The sequence below is a fragment of the Coenobita brevimanus genome, chromosome 75, assembly GCF_032717465.1.
Source record: "Coenobita brevimanus isolate Jiangsu-jjx chromosome 75, ASM3271746v2, whole genome shotgun sequence".
Taxonomy (NCBI): Eukaryota; Metazoa; Arthropoda; class Malacostraca; order Decapoda; family Coenobitidae; genus Coenobita; species Coenobita brevimanus.
In genome coordinates this window covers 13,239,354-13,260,403 of record NC_137028.1, presented here as the reverse complement: position 1 = coordinate 13,260,403, position 21,050 = coordinate 13,239,354, and positions in this window count along the sequence as shown.

The following is a 21,050-nucleotide window of genomic DNA, read 5'->3' as shown; positions in this document are numbered from 1 at the left end:
TCCTATTCCTTCGCCTCTGCCTAACAACATCCCTCCCGCTGACCCCAACGCTCTCACACACACACACACACACACACACACACACACACACACACACACACACACACACACACACACACACACACACACACACACACACACACACACACACACACACACACACACACACACACACACACACACACACACACACACACACACACACACACACACACACACACACACACACACACACACACACACACACACACACACACACACACACACACACACACACACACATTTTCTCTCTCTCTCTCTCTCTCTCTCTCTCCTGTCTGTGTTTATCTTCTGCCTGCCTGATTGCCTGCCTCCTGTCCTGCCTCACCGCTTGCTTAGAGGGAGGAGAAGAAGGAACTGAGAGAGAGAGAGAGAGAGAGAGGCGCGTGCCGTAGTTTGTGGTGTAGGCGTAGGAAATGGTGAGTCAGTAAATGGGAGGGTAGAGTGTGTGAATGAGTGGGAGAAGGCAGAGTGTGTGAATGAGTGGGAGAAGGCAGAGTGTGTGTGTATGAGTGGGAGAAAATAGTGTGTGAGTGGGTGAAGACAGTGTGTGAATGAGTGGGAGAAGACAGAGTGTGTGAATGAGTGGGAGCTCTGAGTGTGTGGATGAATGGGAGAAGATAGTGTGTGAATGAGTGAGAGAAGACAAGGTGTGTGAGTTATTTTGGGAGAGAATGGTATGTGAAGAAACGGGTAGAGTATATGGATGAGTGTGAGGAAGTAGTGTGTGAATCAGTGAGAGAAGGCAGTGTGTGTGGATGAGTGGGAGAGGACAAAGTGTGTGAGTGGTTTACAGATGCTGGGAGGGTAGAGCGTGTGAACAAATGAAAGAGAGGAATGGGTGAATGGGTAGGATCAGACAAGGTGTGAAAGTAGTTCAGAGAGAGAATGGTATGTGAAAGAAAGGGTAGAGTGTGGGACTTAGTGTGAGGAAGGAAAGGAGTGAGTGAATGAGTGTGAGAAGGCAGGCTGTATGCAGAGAGAAAATGCTAGTTTAGTGAACTGGTGAAGTATGAGTGCGAATGGGTGAGAAAAAGTAAAATGTATGAATGGTCTCGAAGAAAAGAATGGGTGTGAGAGATAGGGTGTGTGCCTAGAGTCGGACACATAAATAAATAAATAAAAAACAAAAAAGAGTAAGCTGGTAAACTGTATGAATGGGCAGCTGAGAATTTGGATGGAGGAGATAGGAGAGTGAATAGGTACAAGGATGGAAGCACAATAAGTGAGAAAGAAATGAGTGAAAGGGTACATAAAAAGCGTACTTTTACATTAACCTGTCTTTAGGTGAGAATCATAGTAAGTTTGAGATGATGATATAGAATTAATGTAAGGTTCGAAGACTGAGAATCACTATTTATGCGATGAGTGAGTTACTGATGCACCGAGACGAAGACTCTAAGAAGTGGATCAGAGTAAAATGTCTTGAGGAAACTGTATGTGTAAAAATCAAAAGGCAAAAGCAAGAAAGGAAGTGTATGCAAGTGTGGGAGCTGCGTGGAGAAAGGGACCAAGATGAGGAATTTGAATGATTTGTGGCTGAACTTGAATCAAGTGGTAGTGGGAGGAGAAGAAAATACAAGATTTATAGTTTTGTAAGGAAAACGATGGGGTGAAGCATAAGAGTATAACAGTTAGACTACATTAGAGAGGCAAGGAGGAAGAATATGTAAAAGTTGTGTGGAGAAATGGGCCAGATTGAGAATCCAGTTTAGTTCTGGGTGAGTAAGAATCAAGTGGGAAAAGTTAGAGAATGACGGTTGTGTGTAGAAAGAGACTGGGATGAGGAGACTTAATGAATCGGAATAAATAACTGTCAAAAAGTAGACGAGAGAGATGAAATAGAGTGAGGCAGAAGAAAGAGAAGAAGAGTGAGGTAGAAGTAAGAGAGGAAGAACGTGCAAAAGTGACAGGTGTGCACAGGGCACCAGAATGAGGAAACAAGATAAATCTATATACATATGAGTTAAATGGTAGAAGTAAGGGAGAAAAATGGTCAATAGTAAGAGCTGTGTATGTAAAAATGTGCAAGAGTAAGAGCTGTGTGTGGGGTATGGTGGGCGAGGGAAGAGGGCGGAGGGAGACAGAGTGACAATACCTGAATCTGGAGACAGGCAGAGGAATGGAGGGTGTAGGAGGGCAGGCAGGGTGAGGCGAGGTAGGGCGTCACAGAGTTATTTCGTAATCACCCTCGGGGAATAAATATAAAAGAAATATAGGGAGAGCCAACCAAAAGCGTCCATACAATAAAATGGGATTCATACTTGGATATTCATGGTGTTTGCCTGCTGCCATTATTCAGTGTTTGGTCTGTGGAATGTGGCTTTGTCTACCACAGGGAAAGTAAGACACTTTTATTTTCCTCTACTAACCGTTTGGAGGAAAAGTGATGTTTACATATCATCGCAGCTAACGTCAGATGATTTCATTTCCCTCAGAGAAATGCATTACACAAGGGAAGTTGAAAATTATCACTATTAACCTTTTGGTGTAGACTTAAGATTTAGCATTAAATTCCGACTAAAACCAGATAATTTTGTCCTGCCTAAAAGAAATCTCACCGCAGCAAAATGAGTAATATTTTGCTTCTTTCCCTGCATTTCTTGCAGTTCTGTCCAACATAAGGCCTGAGGTAAAAAGTTACTTATAAAACTGCGCTGTTCTATGTTCAGAGAATTTTATGGCCCAGAATTTTTCGTACATTATTCTGGTTTTGGAATATAGTTTCGTAAGAAGACATCATGTTGGATATCGGTCAACACACTTTCATCATCATCCTCGTCATCCTCATAATCAACCCATTTCTCACTAATAAATATATAACAAAAAGTGAAACGTATATTGAGTTCAGATAAAAAAAAAAAGCTAATACGCATGATTTTGGGGGGAGATAAGTGTATAATTCTGTATAACTTCCGGTATTAAACATTAGTGTATTAAACAGTTGAATGAGAATATTAGTAATAGTGGGCCATAAAGTAGAGGATAATACAGGCAAAATATGGAAAGGTAATATGAGGTTGAAGAGGCGAAAAGAGAAAGAAGAGAAAACAACAGAAAATTTGAGTCCACTTACTACATGATGGGTTTAATGGGAAAAAAAAAAAAAAAAAAAAGATCCCCGTAGTAGGAAGAATAAAACATCGCAAAATTTTATAACAATCGCCCGGCAACAGCAAGAATTTAGCAAAGACACCATGACCCTGAGAGGATTATAGGAAGAGAAGGGTAACAAGGAAATAACCAATGATATGAGAATTTGGAGTATAAGAGATATGACGTGAGGAAGAGACAGGATAATAGAGGAGAGGTAATGAGGAATGGAATACGATTATAGAGAAGTTTATAGAGAAACCTAAAAGCAACAGAAAAGGTTAAGAGAAAGGGGAAGAAAAGAATACTTGAAAGAATGAAAGATAAGAGGCTAGGAGACAGCTGAAGAGAAGAGGGAAATATAGGAGAGAACATGAGAAAAGAAAAAAAAGGGGGGGGGGTGGAGAGGAGAGCTTGTAACAAAGAGAAGACAGAGAGGAGAGAGGAAAAGGAGAAGGGCTCGTGTGGAGGAGTTCTGAGAGAGAGAAGGAGGACGGTAAAGGAGGGAAAAGGAAGAAGCAAGGGATGGAGGAATGTTGAGAGGAAAGAGAAGGGTGATGGAAATGTGTAGAGAAAAGAGAGGAGAGGCGAAGAGAGAAGAACTGCAGAGAAAGAGGAGATAAGAGAAGAGGAAAGGATAAATGAAGAGAAAGGGAGGGAGGAAGGAGGACAAGGAGGGTGAGAGGTTGGAGGTCTTGTCAGTGTCTCCGCCCAGATGACTTGCTTATACGGGAGCCCTCCACCCACACCTCCACCCTCACCTCCACCCACACTTCCACCCACCTCTCTACCCACGGCTCCACTCTTACCTCCACCCACACTTTCACCCACACCTCCACCCACAACTCCACCCTTACCTCCACCCATATCTCCATCCTCTCCTCCACCTTCACCTCCACCGACATTTCTAACCCTCACCTCCACCCACACCACTCTCACATCCACCTACACATCCACCCCCTACGCAATACACATCTCTACCCACACCTCCACTATCAGCTCCATCCACATCTCCACCCTCACGTCCACCCAAACACTTTCACTGTCACCTGTACTCATACCTTCACATTCATCTCCTCCCATACCATCACATACAACTCCACCCACACCTTCATCCTCACCCTCACCTCCACCACTTCCGCCCACACCTCCACCCTCTCCTCCACCCACAACGCCACACTCATTTCCACCCAGTCCTCCACTCATGCCACTCACACCTTCATCTCCACTTCCACCCCCACCCTCAATTCATGTTCCATTTTCATATCGAGCCTCACTTTAACCTCCTCCCACCCTCACCTCTTAATTCCAACTACATTTTCACTCTCACTTCCACCTCTCCCCAGTCTTATACCTCCACTTTCATCTCCACCATTGCCTCCACCTTAACCCACACTTCCACGCACATCAACGTTATAAATTCAATATCATTTCAAATTTCATTTCCCCTTCATACCTTCGCCCTCACTTTTCCTCGACACCTCCACCCACAGCCTGCCCTCACATCCACGCATACCTTCACTTTCACCCTTAACCACCTTTTCCCTCTACGCCCCCATTCTCACCCCAGCTCACAGGTCTTTCATTCTTTCGTCAAAAATACCATCAACAGCTTTGTCTCTTCTTTACCCCATCAGTAGCCTAACAGCTGTCGAGCAACTCCGGTCTGTCTTACCGAGCAGATCCATCAACAGCAGGCTTGTGCTGGGCTCTCCATGTAGTGAACCATGTTCCCTTGCAGTGGACAGCGCTTCGCCTCAGCGAGGCACAGGGAAGAGTGTGAAAGTTTGGTTCATGAATGGACGCCGCATTTGCGTCTCTTCACTCTCCTAACAGGGGCACGATAGTGTGTTCCACATCACCCTGTTATGTGATTATTTGGTCAACATTCACCGTTGTAAATGGCTTCCTGAGTCACAGTACACTCAGTGTAGTCACCTAAAAAAGAAGTAGGCAGCTCAACATTAAGTGAGTGGATGATGACTGTCACCACCTATCACATACCCCTTCAGTACGAGAGGCATATCTTGAGATGAATATAACTATCATCAGACAGGAAACAGAATAATAATCGAAAAATGCAATCGTAATGAAAGCGTAAACCCCCTCACATTCCCGCACATCGAACAATGCCCTATTTTACGCTACCAGTCTCCATCTTTCATTTATTCCTCGCCGTTTCACTAACCTCTCCACTCTCACTCCCACGCTCCTCTTCACCTTCACCCACATCCACACCTCCACTACCCCCCTGAATCTCACTTCCACACAAACCCTCACCCATAGTTACCTGAACCTTAACTCCAACTCCACACGTACTTTCACTCTCACCTTCATTCTCTCCACCTTCATGTTACCTATTCCCTAGCCTCCTTTTCATCCTTATTTCTTCATTTCCGTATCGGGATCCATTCCTATATCCTATCACTTCAGTCATTACATTCCCCTCTAAGCATCTGCCTACATTTACTTTCACAAATCCATTCATAACCCAGTCTTCCATTTTCCTGTCGCTTTTCTTCCCTATTCACTGTCACCTCCATTCTACCCTCCCCATTCAAATAATACTGCTTCTTTAATGTCTTTCTTGCCACTTTCTCAAACACCTCGCCATCTTTTTCTGATAGTGAAGTATGGAATTCCTTAAACAATATAGATTTTCTCATACTCAGTATTATTCAGCACCAACCACTTTCTGAGATATCAGTCAAGTTCAGCACGACGTTGTGCACAAACGGGCATGACCTAACTGTTCCGTCCCGTCTACACCCTTACGGATACGTCCACGCCCTTCCAGACACACCCATACTCGCTCAGGTGCGTTCATAGTCGTTGAGGCACGCCCATAGTTTCCCGGCACGCCTAAAATCACTCGGACATACCTGGGGTCATCTATAATAATTCAGACACATCCATAGTTGTCTGGCAACTCCTGCAATTGCCCAGTTCTGCCCACAGTTGTCCAGGATACTATGTAGTCGCAAAACTGCTTCTAAATTAGTCTGTCCTCGCCAGACCTGAGTTGTCAACAGGCACTGAAGAACAAAGATCGGATTTCCTAACCTATGTCCAAACCACAGACGCTTTCACATTGGTAACTTACGGAACTTAAGCGACATCCTCACTCTCCCTGATATTCCCAATCACAGTCCTGACATCTCAGCTTTCTTCTACGTCTCCACCCCCTTTTAACATCCCCACTCGTTTTTATAGCTCTACTCCCTTTGCCATCTCGTTCTCCTCTACACGTTCATCTTCTCTAACATCCCCACTACCTTCGACGTGCTCACTCCCTCTGACATTCCCACTCACAACCTTTAACGCTTCTGCACAGTATGTGACATTCCCACTCCTTATGACGTTCTTATTCACAGTCTTTGGTATCCCCATCCCCGTTGATATCCTACCTTATTTCTTTTGACATCCCCACACCCAGTGGGATTCCAGCTCACAGCTTTTGACAGCCCTACTCCATCTGACATCTTCACATCAACATCCTCTCACTCTTATATCTCCACTCCCTTTGACGGCCTCACTAGCACTGATATTTCCCTAGGCGTCCTTACCCTGACAATACGCTCTCACACGACCCTTCCCTCTCCTCGTGGCTACAGCCACTGACACTCCATCATTTCACGACTCTTAAATGTGAGGCAGCCGGAAGGTAAAAATTCATAAAAATAAAGAAAAAGATAATCAGGTTGAATTTACTTGTTACATAGATGATACTTAGACACAATAACAATTATTTAATATAAAACGAATGAAACCTCCGCCGAGTAATGGAGGGCCAGACCTAGGAAGGTGTTTTTGCCATTGTGGTTCGGGTGAGGAGACGGCAGTGTGCCAAGCTAGATGTTACACAATGCTCATAATAATCCAGTATGTATTTACCTGAACCAGACTATACAAACTAAACTGATTTTTCTCTTATTAGAAACTTATTTTCTAGCACTTACTTTTTCACTCAGCGAGGGTGCGCAAGTCACATTTATTTTCTGAACTTATTTTCCATTAATGGCTGGGGTATGCAACTTCCACCAACTCACAACACAATGATGGCTTTAACACTGATAAATCCTCATGACAGGTCTGCTTATTCCTGACATATTCTTTTATTGGACACTTAAATTTTAATCTTACTTTCTATTACTTGGCAGATAAGTATAAGTCGAGCCAACTCACTCTTCACTGATGCAACATCTTTACGTTCATAAATTACAGAAAGTGCTCAGACACACTGAAGCTGCGGTGGTACAGTGGTAACCAGGGTATCTCATTTCGTGATTCCATGTGCCCCGAGTCTAAGGTTTGAGCCTACAACTTGGTGGACATGTAGAATGGGCACTGAAAGTGTCTTATATACTTGCATACGTTCGCCCTCTGGCATTTCTACCCATGGCTTATGCATACGGTAACACATACATACATAATTATTTCATTTCCATTTGCTTATGTATCACTTTTCCTGTGGACTTTCATTAATCAAGTTTACTTAGCCGGCATAAGGAAGGGTTATATAATGGTTGTCACTCCCAAGCGGGAAGGTGCCTTCCTGCAGAGGACCTAATATATACTGATACAGGTACATATAAGTACTCCAACGCTTTACTGCTAATATTCACATACGTAGCATTTGTTAGGCCATTTTGCCATTGAATACATTACTGTCAGGCACACAACTATGTCCATTTGTCCAAGCAAAGTTTGCTTCTGGATCTCCACTTGCAGTGACATCCCCCGCTACCTGAGTCACTATCATTCTCATTTCCACTATCATCACTGTCGCTTTCGCCACTCTGGCCACTCAAAGCCCCAAATTGATTACAACCTCTGTCGACAATTCTTTCTTTTGAATCAGTGTCATTATCAGACGCTTCACAAACATCACGGTCAAGTTGTTGTGCCCGACTAGCGAGTCTTAGTGGTGGATGCAAACACGTCCTCAGATAAAAAAGGCTGCAAAGGTGTCATTGTACTGTCTTCCATGACCACAAAAATAAAACTAAGTGCTGCAGGGTTCCCTTCATCCTAGAAGTGGCGTTTTTTGGGTGTGAAAACAAAATAGGTAAGGGGTTGGGGAGGTTGGGGGAATTGGTGAAACACCATGAATATTATTACCGCTAGCCTCCATGGTTTCAGATTACCGACGCCACAACACGTTTGCAGATGTAAGTTTGGCGCTGTCATGTGGTTTCGTGTATAATTATATATATATATATATATATATATATATATACACACACACACACACACACACACACACACACACACACACGAGTATATATCTGGCTTGTGTTCTAATTTTATTGCGCGAATAAACCAATTAAAGCATACTCAAACTCCAGTAATTATACCGAAAGTGTATAGTTAGAGGTAGAATGCGTCCAGAACTGGGAATCTGCTAACGGACACTGATGTAAGTAGGCACAGCAGCCTTGTTTCAGTACAGGACCACTCTAGTAGGTGATACCTAGTGGCTGACAATTAAAGACAGGGGAGAACGCACAGATTCATTCAAGCGAACCCCTCAGCAGATGATACCCGTCCTTGCAGGATTAAAATTACAGTAATCTGACATTGAAGCAGGTCCCTGACACCGGACCGACCCACATATACTAATAACAAATCCCAGTTTATTGCACCCACCACCACCATCATCATCATCATCATCATCATCATCATCATCTGAACCCTACTTCCCACTAGCAAATGTAGTGGGTAAGTTCTATCGATAGGGTTGTACTCAACTATATTCATTTTCCTAACTAAATACTTGCTCCGTCCCTCCCTCCCAAACTTAATCATCCACAGCCATCTGATCTTAACCTTATCCAAACTATATATCTTAATAACTCAACCAAGCAAATTCAACCTCACTCAAATCTAACTGCACCCATCAAAACCCACTACAGTCTTCTCAGTCCTGCTCACGCCCACACTAACCCACTCCACTTCCCGTAAACCCTAACCTCCCACTCCAATCCAGACCCGCCCACTCCTGAATCGTCGACACCCACTGAAACCCTAACCCGCGCACACCTTACCAGCCAACACCCATACCTTCCCACACGCACCCACACCAACTCTCCCACACAACACCACTTGACTTACTTATCCTTACTGACACCGAAACGAGGTAGGACCGTAACATCATTGGGTTTGTTGCTTCTAATATATTTTCCCTTTTATTATTCCATAATCTACTCATCAATGTTATTTTTATATTTATAGGATCGACATTTTTTACATCACTGACCGAGACGCCCATACTCACATGCCGTCTGCAGAAATACAGTCGTTAGGAAGGGTTACCACGCCAGAGAGGCTCCAAAGCTTTGAGAATACTGCTCTTGTTTGAGTTTTGGGTTGCGTCTCGAAATGAAAATAGGTGGATTAATAATTGACGAGGTACATAAGAATGAGTGTGAAGGAGGGCAGTGTTGCCACAACAGTAGGCTACAGGGAAAAGAAGCTATTATTTTAGCCAGTCACTACTAGGAGACCTTGTTAAACTGAACAAAATTGCCTGACTGTAAAAAGAATAGAATAAGATAGAGGAAATCATACTGAGGGGAGTAATGGAGATGGTACCTAACACATTCACTACCAGCATCATTCTGAACCTGAAAGAGTTACCTGGTGGTGGAGAGAATATACACTGTATGCAATATAACATCATTGCACTGAGCTGGTTATATCAGAAGGAAAGCGACTGAAGGAGGGCTCTTGACAGAGGGGTGAGGAATATATAAGGGTGAGGGAAGGGTCTGTGATGTAGGCAATGATGGTGTTAGAGTAGGGGGTCTGTGTACAGTAAGTGTGCTTGTGTTGGCTTTAGTTTAGGGTTGTACTGGGATGTGAGACTGGCAGAGAGATGGCAGGGTCAGGGAGGCTTTACTTCCTGGGGCAGTGAAAGGTTTGAGGGAGTTTGGTTAGACAGAGATAATGGTTGTAATGAAGTTTCACTGGGGCTGAAGTGGGTGGAGGGGCTGTAGGAGAGCAGGGAGGAGGCAGTGTGGTGGTGGGGGAGGAGGCAGTGTGGTGGCGGGGGACGAGGTTAGTGAGCTAAGCACCTGAGGAGTGTGGCAGGGCACGCTCCCTTCACACCACCGCCAAGGACTTCACCAGGCGGCACGCACACACTCATGTACACCACATCTCACACACAAGTACACAAGCTCATACACACAGGTACACTAATTCACACACATACATTTACACTGGCTCATGTGCATAACATCTCTCTCTCTCTCTCTCTCTCTCTCTCTCTCCACACACACACACACACACACACACACACACACACACACACACACACTCTCTCTCTCTCTCTCTCTCTCTCTCTCTCTCTCAGTTATTCTCACAAGCACTCAAGAATTTTTTGGTAATAATCACAGAATATCTATATGCTTCCAGTGGCACAGAAAAAGAAGAAAAGCGTGGCAAAAATCAGGGTAGGGCGCATGCACGTGTGTACCCTGGATGATGTAGCCACTTATGTGACTTATGAATATTAGCCAGGTAACGAGAAGGAAAGCACTACACTACACTACACTACACTACACTGTACGACACGACACGACACGACACGACACGACACGACACGACACTACACTACACTACACTGTACGACACGACACGACACGACACGACACGACACTACACTACACTACACTACACTACACTGCACAACACCACACTGCACAACATTACAATGCGCGCACACACACACACACACACACACACACACACACACACACACACACACACACACACACACACACACACACACACACACACACACACACACACACACACACACACACACACACACACACACACACACACACACACACACACACACACACACACACACACATTTTCATGACAACATGCCGAAAGATGATAAAGTATAACTGCGTTACTGTATGCAGTCAATGACCGAGGTATAAAATGATCAGGGAACTTTACCGAACGGCATTATCAGTGAAAGATTAGACCATTATGGAAAAGTGTTCTTGATCTATTTCCCAAACAGTCCTTACATGTTAGCCTATTTTTGAAGTTGGTAGTCATGAAAAGGTTACACACACACACACACACACACACACACACACACACAGTCTTTCTTCTTTTTTTTTTAGGCTTGTCATGTTATATGATAAAGTTACTGTGTGAGACCATTAATCTTATTCATATTGTTTAATAGCTGATAACGCAGAATGGATGAGATATGATGGTGTGATGAGTGAATGTGCATCAGGGAAGGAGTGAGTCATGAAAAGCGCAGAGTATTATGAAATAGCCTCGAGGTGAGCTTCTTGATGCAAAATATGTGAAGCTAAGAAAAGGAGAGAAAATGTTAATACAGACCCAGTAGCTCTGTTTACATACACAAACAACGCAGATGCAGACTAACGTACCTGGTTTTATGGCACAAATGCAGGCTTGGTAAAGCCGTTTATACCTACAAGACAACAAGTTAATACATTTTCAGGGAAGCTATTTTTCAAACACAAAATACAAACGAGGCAATGACACAAGTTCTGGCTCAGGGAAGGTGTTCAGTCCTACAGGAAATTAGGTGTAGGAAAGGGAAGAGAACATGAATTTTTTGGTTGCCTGTGTTCGTGTATGTCCTGGGTAGATCCCGCCTGAGAGATTGAGCTACTTGTGTGTGTGTGTGTGTGTGTGTGTGTGTGTGTGTGTGTGTGTGAATCTTCGGCACTGTTAACCCTTTCAGCACCAGGACGTCATTTTAGTATTTTTGTTAAAACCAGGCACTTTTCTTTAATTTTTTATAGCCTCCGATAGCTAAGAGATTAAAGACAACTATACCGAACCCCTCAAAAAAATAAAACTTGATGTAATTTGCTGGTGGTGGCAAGACTGAAATAAAGCTGTTATCATCCCATCATCGCACCGAAGCTGAAAATTTACTTTAAGTTAACGAAATGTATACAACATGATTTTTAAGGTATCGAGATTATGTTTGGCAGCGAAGAATTTTTTTAAAAATATATGTGTATTGAAGGTAATCAGGATCTCTTTAGCACAGATCATTTTGAACTACTTCCACGGAGGGGGTTAGTTACCTTCAGTTCGTTGATCGAAACACTGAAAATCTGAAAGATATGAAAAAGATGTGGAGCAGACATTTTTGGTGCAAGTGTAGTAGCATCATCTTTTTTTTTTTTTTTCTGCTATTTCTTTTAGCCACTAAGGCAACTCATTTCTCCCTAACATTTTCCGCATAAGGTTTTTCCTTCTGTCCGATTCTACGCTTCCAAACTATATTCTTGTCCCGTCAGACCACATACAGTTTGTAAATTACCGTGTATTTTGAGTGCAACAGTACACGTGTAGAATAAGCCCTAAATCAGGGTGCATAGGCATTAATGTATTCTTTTCCCCATAATATTTGGTTAAATATCCTAAGGAGATCTCCTTCACTGACTCTGCACTTACCCCCATCCCCACATACATCATTATTAAGTACAGTACCACCGTTCACCACAATACTGCAACTATCACCACCTATTACACTGCGAGCAGTCAAAGAAGAACCAGTAATACCCAGCTGCCAATATTCTACGGTATCAGTGACAGCCTTGCGATTAATGTTACTGCAGCTGTTGTCCTTACCACTGCTCTTCAGCAATACTGTATTGTTTTTCTGGTATAAATATTTCAAGCTTTAGCCATTACCCCTCGAATTCCTGGCAGTTACATTGAATTGTTTCTTCCGGAAAAAATCATTTAAATTAATAACTTAAAAGGCAGCTGCTGAGTTCTAGTAATACATTTTAGGGAAATCTAAGGACCTGAGGAATCAATTCATGCAACCTAATTAACACAAAAAAGCAATTTTGAGAGTTCAGATTTTGGATGGGGATTTAACTGGATAAGAAAATCAGGCAGTAACACCCCGGCTCTCGTCACATGAGGCCTGAAGACTGTCTGGACTCACATGGAGCAATTTATTCTGCACATTGCACCTTAACATTCTCATATATGATACTGGTGTAAAGTATGTTGAGATCAAAACAATTTAAGGAACATAGAAAGAATGCGACCCCCCCACCCTCCGAGTGGGTGACGCATTATTTTTTTTGTTGTATCCAGACGACTGATTTACTTTAAGAGAGATTTTTGAATTGGGGGGGGCGGTGTTATAGCTTATAGCTCTGATGAACCCTTCACTACCAGAAATACATTGTCGGCTAAATAAAGTCGTCTGGTGGTGAACTAACAAAAATTAAAAACATGTTTTCGAATTCAAAGGGATAAAGAGCTGTATGCACAATGAAACGTCAGGGAGGAGGTGCCACTTAGCCTTCAACGCCAACTAGACTGCCTCTCTAAGACAGGTCCCGTACGCCAGGTGTTCTAGGTGACATCGTAGCACCTCCGCCTGAGAGATTTAAATTGACCATTACACCTTAGCGTTGTTTTGCATGTTATTTATGTTGCTTTTATGTCGAGTTCATTTGCATCAATACCCATACAAGAGGATATCGACGTGTAGTATGAGGAAAAAATTGCTAAAAAAAGAGGTGTTACGAAATCTGCAGAGCCACTCGGAGTACGACCCCATGTGTTATTACCACCCCGCTTCTGCTTGCCGTCAACATGCAGGTGGGTGGCCAGTGAAGCGGAGTGCCGTAAAATAGGCCATTGCTTGAGTACACAGCTGTGGCTCCACCTGTGACGCTCGTATCACCCGAGCCGTCACCTGGAACCGTGTTTATAAAGGCTCCTAACTCATTTTTTCAAACACAAACAAGTGTCCCTAGCAGTTAATTATTGTCGGCAGTCATTTTGCTTGCTAACATTATTTAGCATTAGTATTAACTCTACTTTGGTTGTGAAGTGCTAGGTAGCTTTGTGAGTAAAGACAAACGCATAGCCTATACAGTACAAGCAATCTTAGGCAAAGCTTAAGCATAGGATAGTTTATAAATACCTCCCCTGACGCTGAACTTGGACTGGTACGGGTCTCACTCACAGGGAGGTGCAATACCTGCTAGTGACGCCATGTGTAGCCTCCCTGTTCACAGTTCCATAACATTGTCTATAGATTTATGAACTTGTGTTAACTGATTACCTTATTTTTTATGCAGAAAGAAAGAAGTCTCTCCAGAAAGACGCCAAACAATTCATCCTTTGCAGAGAGAATTAATTTTAAAAGGGAGTCAACAATTAAGGACCATTCATATCGGAATGTTTCAATACAAAACGTTTGAAAGACTGGATGTCATTATCTCTTTCATTTATTGAAACACTTCTGAAAAATTATTCAGGAGAACACTACATAACTTTTTTTTGTTTTTCAGTTGAAGGAAACCTCTTCAGATAAGAAAGTTAATGCATATTTCGATTAAGCCTCTCGGTGGCTGACATACACCCAGGAAGTTTAGTATGGCTTAATATACGATTTTATTCAGCAAGGGAAAATTCTGTCAGTGAAACAGTTCTGTCATCCACGCCTTTATTGCTCCAGATAGAACACAGGGGCTTGGGGCTAGGGTACTTAGTTCGGAAGGTAAAGGCGAGAGTGATCAGTCGCTTACCTCTAAATTATATTACATGAAAAATAAACTCTAGCTACATCTTGGATGTAATCATTTATGGGCCGCATCTGTTTGGTACAACTTAACCCGCTTGACCACCAGGCATCCATTTTGTATCCATGGTTATCATGCAAAGCAGTAGGTGGTTTCTTGGGCTACAAACAACCATTTGGCTTGTCTTTCAGCGTGGAATTACGTAAACCTAGCATTACATCATATGAGTGGGTAGTAGGCGCCCTTATATACAGATAGGGTTGAGAGTTAAGAATGACAATCTACGACTTCTCAGTCATATGAAAAGAAAGTTTATGTTCTGGCTGTCCATTCTAGAGCTGTTCAAATAGAAGAGAGAAGAGGGCAGACTGCAGATCCATGCATTATTATTTTTATTTTTTTTTCTATGCGGGCCAGCTCGTCTGTGAGGTCCTGTCAACCAAGGTCTCTGGACCTTGCTGTCATCCACCTGCACGCCGTCAGATTGGCGCCATACACGTCACGTATGGTTCTCTAGTACCAACAAACTAGACTGGGAAGAAAGGATTGCCTCGCACAGAACCTAAATCCTAATGTTTTTTGTGGTGCACTGAGACTTTGCATTGGGTTCAAATGAGAATATAACACGCCACGGGACCTCCTTAATTGTTGTGGTCACCATTATGTTGATTCAGGTACTCCACACTGCACATCTCAACCTGTCTCATCCCCACTCTACCTTCCCACAGTCCTGTTCCATCCCCACCCTACCTTACCGCTTCCTGCCTCACCCCCACCTTTCCTCATTCCAACCTGTCTCACCTCTACCCTTCTTCACCCCAACCTCTCTCTTCCCCTCCCCGTCTCACCCCTCCTCTCCTCACCCCCATCACGTGTCTTCTCGTTATCACACACTTGTCGCTCACCCCCTCCCCACCTCCCCCCCATTCAATGTAGAAAACCAATAAAGGGACTTAGCTGCTGTCTGCATTAGCCACAGCCTTAGAGCAGAGAGTAACCTTATCCTTTTTATTAGGGGGAATCAGGCTTAGAATGATAATGATGATAATGATAATGATAATGATGATGATGAAGTAACTGGATGTCAATCAGCTATCGCTTGGGGTTTGTGTAACTTTTTCTTTATTACGGATCCTACTCACAGTTACAAACTAGTACACTTGTAACATCTATTCTACAGTATTTACACACACACACACACACACACACACACACACACACACACACACACACAGCTCGAGACATGAGGTTTTGGCACCGTTCTCGTGTCTAGTTAACCTCTTTACTGCTAGAGATTTGCCTTATGAGGTGTCTTTTCTAAACTAAATAAAGTCCATCCATCCATCCATCGTCCAATCAAAAGTCAACTGGTAAAAGCAAGAATGAGCTTCAGACGTCGTCGTCGTAGCGATGGGTTAATGCTGAGTATTGACCTAGTAAACATAAGACAGGTGACACCAATATGTATTTCTGTTACCCTTCAGGCCATTGTAAACATATAGCTTGCGATTTCTACAGCTGGTATAGCACATGGATGCTTTAAAAATACTTGTAATTGACCAAACTTGCCAACTCCATACAAATCGCAAAAATTACATAGAAATCACAAGTGTTGCCTAATATTTCAAGTGAGTCGGTGAGTAACAGAGGGACCAAAATAAGAGAAGCTGTTGAACTGTATGGTATGTGACGCTGAGGGTCCTGGCTAGCGCAAGAGGGGCACAGACAGTAAACAGAAATGAGACACCTGTTTCACCCCTGCTGCCCCCTGCCTTGCACACCTGTTGTCTTTCTCACACGCTGTACCAGTCCACTGCGGCACATGTGTCTGATGATGCTAGTCTGTAATCTGTAGCTTTACTCTGATGCAGCACGCTGTAGCTAACAGCACCTATGCTGTTATCTCTTCTCCATTAATTTCTGCGACACTTACTACAAAATCTTTAATTTGACTCATTTTCAAATGTTCTCATCTGATAATAATAACAGAGCAAATATTTTATTTGCAGTAGCTGTAGTAATAATAATAATAATAGTAGTAGTAGTAGCAGTAGCAGTAGTAATAGTAGTAGTAGTAGTAGTAGTAGTAGTGATAAAAATAGCAGTAGTAGCAGTACTGGTGGTAGTAGTAGTAGTAGTAGTAGTAGTAGTAATATATATACTACTACTACTGCTACTACAGTACTACTACTACTACCACTAATAATAATAATAATAATAATAATAATAATAATAATAATAATAATATCAATAATAACAATAATAATGATAAATTCTAAATTATGTTTTCCTAAGCTTATGCGGGAATCAATGTTTGAAGAGAGAAAATTACCAGAAAATTTTCTTAATAAGTATATTATCTTCCGGCGGCCTAGAGATTAATGTTTTTGCTGCCGATTCACAGATTAATTTATTTATGCAATGTGCAATTGTATTTATTAATGAGAATAAACTGTAATAAATTTATCTGAGGAATTATGTAACTGTCTTGTTGGCATTCTTAATAATTTACGCATTCCACGCAAAAAATGAACAAAATCTCTATAATCTTACGCAGTATTTGTGCAGTACATATGGGAACTGCAAAAGCACAAGTAAAATGGTACTATTTAGCTAACAAAACTTGCATTTAAATCGGCAAGAAGACAAATACTGAGATGTTGAACTGGTCCTAAATTACAAGAAGACTATAAGCCTGGAATATTTACTCAAAGATTCCTGCAGTTAAAGGCTTGTTATCGCCCTCCTTTAGAAAACGGAACAATAATGTTTTTGTCTGCCTTTGTGTGTGTGTGTGTGTGTGTGTTATACCTCATGTGCGACTTAAGCTATCAACAAGAAACCTTCAGGGTATGAAGATACGGCCAAAATCTTGGATGAGTTCGAAAATGGGCACTGGCGTTCAAAGTCAAGATCACCAAAATGGCTGCCAAAGGTCAATTAGCTTTTATCACCCGCCTTTAGCACCATTATATCTCATGAACTGCTTGATCTATCAACAGGAAATCTTCAGGGTATTAAGATATGGCCTAAATCTTGGACTTGGCCAACAGCACATTCTGGCCCAGGCTGGTCCAACTACAGGCCCGCGGGCCAAAGGTGGCCCGTGGTGTGCTTTTTGTGGCCCTCGAGCACTGAACTAATTATATATATATATATACGGACCTAAATGGACCTTAAATGACCTGTCTTTAATACTTAACATCTTAACTTAAAAGTCTTAAAGTAACTAAATAAAGGTCATTCATTTGCGTACAATTCTCTCTCTCTCTCTCTCTCTCTCTCTCTCTCTCTCTCTCGAACGGTCGACTCGAACCAAATGTGATCAACTGACTCAGTTCCCGTTCATTCTCTCGTTCTCCCTCCCGAAGCGTTCAGCCAGAGTTGTCAGTTTCGCTATTATTCCGCTAGATTTCTGATAATATTCTCGATTCTGGATATTCCATAATTATGGGGAATTCTATAAACTGCACCCATTTCTTAACAATCCCAACTTAAGTTTACTTTTGACATTAAAAAGAATAATAACAATAATAAATAAAGAAATACAATTAGTGACAACCCTGTCAGTAGATCCTGGCTGGGACCGCTGATTCGCTGAAGGCTTGGAAGTTGGTCAGTTTGCCTCTGCACTCACGCACGTGTTCATTACGACTTTCCATAATGAGTTTGAGCGAGAAAAGAAAGTGTTTTGACGTGAACAGAGCAATTAATACGAAATAGGAAGAATATCCTTTTATTGAAAATAGTGGTAAACCACTGTGTCTTGTGTGCCAGCAAAGTTTCTGTTGTTAAGGAATATAATATTAGACGACATTATGAGACATTGCACAAAGCAGTACGCTCAATATGTGGGAAAATCACGAAGTGATATATTGACTGAAATGAAGGTCAAACATTTAAAGCAAATGGACGTGCTATGTAACTTTGGAAAACCTCAAACAGCTAGTCGTACTTCATCATATGAAGTTACGTTGATGCTTGTAAGAAACAGGAAATCATTTAGGGATGGAGAATTAATAAAGCAGTGTGCAGTGAAAATGGCACAAGTGTTTGGGGAAGAAAAAGTAGCAAAGAAATTTGAAAGTGTGTCATTATCTCACCAAACAGTTGCAAGAAGAGTGACTGAACTTAATCAGCGTATTTCCTTGAAATTGGAAAGTATAATGAAACATTGCAAGTACTTTTCATTGGCTTTGGATGAAAGTACTGATATAAGTGACATAAGCCAGTTGCTCATATTTGCCCGCACCGTTGATGAGGATTTTGTGGTACACGAAGAACTTGTCATGATGCAATCACTGAGTGGTGGTACCAGAGGCTCTGATATTTATGCTGCCCTCGAATCACTGGTCAATGAATATGGAGATTTTGAAAAGTATTCCTGCATTGTGGAGAAACTGGTGAAGGAGAAGCCTTGCCCCCAAACATCTCATTAGAAGGTATGAATGAATAATGGTAACTAAAAATGTTATTGAAATGTCATTTTTTGTAAACGTTCTTTAATTGTATTTTAAAATTCAGTCCCTGTTTCAACTCATTTCAGGAAAAAAATGGGCCTACGTAAGCTGCTATTAGTATTATTATTATTATTTTTTAATCATAAGGTCGTAAGTTACTGTACCAGGAATTATATTTTGAGCATTCACTTTCTTTTGTGGCCCTTGGCATCAAAGATTTCATATGGTGTGGCCCTCGGTTTCGAAAAGGTTGAACCAGCCTGTTCTGGCCGGAGATTAGCATTCGGCTCCCGAATGCTTTTCTTTCATTTCTAAATAGGTGGGCAACTAACGGTTTAATTTTACTGAAAACATGTCCTCAGAGTGACTTTTTTTTTTTCGTTTATACAGCATATATATATATATATATATATATATATATATATATATATATATATATATATATATATATATATATATATATATATATATATATTCCTTCACCACAGTCTTGTCGACTTTCGCTTTACCTCTCCAAGGATTATCGTGTCGTGCAGCTTATCCTCATATCACTCCACATTCCCCTTGTCTCAAATGAAGCACCTTTGCCTACACAGCTGAATCTGTACATATTCGCCAGTCGCTTTCCTGACGCTCATCCACCCTGCATCATATCGTATTCTAACACCCTTTGCGTACAATGAATGCTTGCACCAAATGTTCCTGACCTATATGCTCTTTCTTCATCCTGTCTTTATTTCACAAAACATTCATCAGTCTTCCTCTTAAAGTCCTGCCCTCCTCTCCCTGTATTCTTAAGCTTACTCACCAATACATATCCCACCTTTCTTCTTTCTCAATGCATTTCTCTCTCTCCATTTTTTCTCCTCCAGTCATTAGGCTTTCATCGACATTGTACAATTTTTGTCCATTTACCCACACATACTGTCTAACTTCTAGCTTTTTCTTCTCCATCTTTCATCTGTCATCAGTCCGTCTTCCCTCCCTATCTATCCATTCACCCTCACCCACTCTATCGGTCCCTTCACAACCTCATCTATCCCTTGTATTCATTTTCCCCCTTCTATATTCCATCTCTCTAATCATTCTCATCTATGTTTAACCAGTTCTTACTCCTTATGCACCCATTTTCTGTGCATTCACCCTCATCCATTCTCTACCTCCTAAATTTTTCTCATCCTCCTCAACCTACCCTCATTATTCGTCGAGTCCATCTCAACCTGCTCACCCTCATCCTCTCGATACGCCCCACCACAATCTCTTCTGTCCCTTGTATCATCCACCCTTTACCTACTTAATCACTTTCTAGGTATCTTCACTTCTTATTTACATCCTCTCCCCATTTGCCCTCACCCATCCTACGACATCTTCCTACACGACCTCATGTGTCCCTTGTATTATTATTTTCATGCTCATTCATCTTTTACCTCTTTACGCTTCTCCATCTACCCTCACACTACTTACTGCCTTTCTGCTCATTCATCCTAACGTTCTCTCTCTCTCTCTCTCTCTCTCTCTCTCTGCATGTAATTATTCACTATCACTAACCTTTCAACTCCTCATCCACCCTCCATATACCCTCACTTCTTATTCACCTCCATTCTGCTCATTCAGCCTCTCCCCCTCACCCCTTCTGGGACCCCCCTGACTAGACCCTGTTGCTCAGTGACGGTCGGACTAATCATATGCAAGGCCCCACAATGTTAGCATATTTAGCACGCGGGGAGAAGGACCCGATACGCTCAGCCACCTACTTTATTCAGTCCGGCACTCCACCAGTCACCAGGAGGCCGGGGTGGAGAGCTGGCCTGCACGTGAGCCTGAGGTCTTCACTTACCCTCCCTCCACTGTCTCGTGCTGCGCGGTGGATTATAAGTACAATGCATGC